We start from the raw sequence: 2,559 nt of genomic DNA, 5'->3' as shown, positions 1-2,559 counted from the left end.
AAGCTATGTAGTGAGACTCTGTAGACCTTATACTAAATACAATTTTAGAAAAGATTGTGTGTCTGATTTATTTCTCTTACCATTGTGACCTTAAGGTACACACATTAACCAAGGAAGACTTAGATTTATTCTTCTTTATAGTGCAGTAGGGATCCATTGGGCTAAAATATCACATTTCCTTTATTCATTATCTGTTGATAGGCATATAGGCTATTTTCCAAGGTTTAGCTCTTATGATTTGTACTGCTTAAAGAGATTTTAATGTGCCAGTGTATTATAACATATTTTATTCTTCTGGGAAGATGTCTGCGCAGGGAATAGCTATGTCAAATGGAATTTCTAGTTTTAGTCATTTCCACCATCAGTATATGCATATATTCTTTCAGGAAGAAAGTGGAGGTTTGGTGTTAATTTGTACTTCTGATGGTCAGTGACACTGAATTTTTCATGTATGTGTTGGCTATTTGTACTTCTTGAGATGTGTCTATTCATTTAGATTGTCCATTCCTTGGCTTGGTCTTTTTCTTTTGGAGGCTCTAAAGATTTTATTCTATTAATCCTTCATTATATTGGAGGAATGGCTGGCAAAGTTATTTCCCATTATGTGGGTTGAATCTGCTCTATAGGTAGTTTCCTTTGCTACGTGGAATTTTTATATGTTCTAACCACATTTATTGTGTCTTGTTACTATTTTTGTGCCAGTAAGATTCTTTTGATTCTATTTTTAGTAATATAAACTATTATTGCAATGTAGAACTTCTCTTCAATACTAAGTATCATAAGTTGAACTTTTGAGTATTGTCCATGAAATAATTCCCTACCCACAGATATTCTTTGAAAATTCTTAAAGTTTTGTCTTTTAGAATTGGTTTATCTCATGTGTACTGTGTACTTATCTATATATCTCTTAACTTCTCCATAATGAATTTTTTAGTATCTATTTTATACATTTAATGTAACTTTATAAGAAACCATGAATCCCCAACCTTGCAATTTATATTTGTCACTTAAAATGTCTTTTAAAGTTCAGACTTAATGTTTTAAACAGCAACATTTATTTTTATAACACTTCTGAGATTCCATATCAAGATGTAGCCATATTCTCGCTGTTCCTTCCCTGGATTTTATCTCTGGAGGTGGCTGGGGGCAGAGACTCCAGAACATTAGGGCCTAGTCTTATCTCATTTCCCCTTGTCCTTAGATTTCACAGAAATTAAAATTTCCTCATGTTAGGTATAACAGTTTCTCAATGAGCTTTCCTTTTCTTATAAAATGAAAAGTAACAAGCACCCCTTGACCATGGCCCAAGTAAGCGTGGACTTGAACTTTCCTTCAAGTACCATTTATCTTCTTGAAACTTTTGAGTGGCTGAGAAGCACTTTGCTTTCTGCCCCGGTTTCCTGAAAATAATCTCTTTTAAAGGAAAAAACTCATGACTTTTAAAGTTGTTGACAAAATTTCCAGAACTGTTAGAAGTACCCTTAACATCAGTGCAAATCTCCATAAGTGCAACACAGAACAACAAGAGAAGTTTACTTTCCTGTTAAAGAAGCGATAAAACGTTTTTTGAGAATTGTAGGAGTTCCATCTGTAGTAACAAGAGGAAGCTTTTATTTAAAAAAATATGTTTTAAAGTATAGAAGAAACTCAAGAAATATAACATCATTTTCTAATTGTTTCCAAAAAGGACTCACTAACAGTCAATATTTTTCTCCAATTATGACAGCATATACCTAATGAATAATAGTAATAATATTATAAAAATAAGCATAGATATCATGGAAGTTTTTTTTCCATTTTCAAGTGGAAAGTCCTAAGGTTAACAAGACTGAATTGCTTGATGTCCAATTTCAAGAACATTTAGAACTATGTCTGTATGTAGAAGTATATCAGTTGTAATATACAACATCATTTTAAAATTAAATCACTGCAGTTTTTCCCAGTTAGTTAACCAAATTTAACTTTTATTCTTTTGTGGAACATGGGTTATTACTACACACCGGAGGACACTTTTCTTTAGTAGTTTGATAACTTGTTTTGTAATATGCTTTAAAATATTTTTCAGAGGTAGAAATCCTAATTTTGTCCCATTGGAAGTGTTCTTTACAGCTGCATTTTACAAACATCAAAAAAAAGTCACCTTTTAATAAATATTGATTCCCTTGCAATTATAAAAAAGATTTCTATTTCATCATACAGTTTCATTATTATTACTTCATTACCTTATGATGCCTGAAGGCTTAAAGTGGCTGCCTGAGCTGCTTCCTAGAAATATCTCATATGAGACTACATAGTCTAAACTACGCAGAGTCTAATAACCACTGTAATTTGGAAAAACATCACAGCACACACTTAAATATCTCAAACAGCTATTAATGACTGCAAAAATATCTATTGCTTCAGCTACAGGCACTGTAAATAATAATGATCTTTATTTTTATTTTACTCATTTCATATTTTTTAAAAAACTACATTTAGTTCAGAGACTAATACAAATATGGGATTTTCCTCTACCCGATCTTTTTTTTTTTAATTTTATTTATTTATTTATTTATTTGA

This window comes from Octodon degus, unplaced genomic scaffold (genome assembly GCF_000260255.1).
Source record: "Octodon degus isolate 3935 unplaced genomic scaffold, OctDeg1.0 scaffold00014, whole genome shotgun sequence".
Taxonomy (NCBI): Eukaryota; Metazoa; Chordata; class Mammalia; order Rodentia; family Octodontidae; genus Octodon; species Octodon degus.
The sequence above is the reverse complement of the archived record's forward strand: the minus strand, read 5'-3'. Positions refer to the sequence as shown.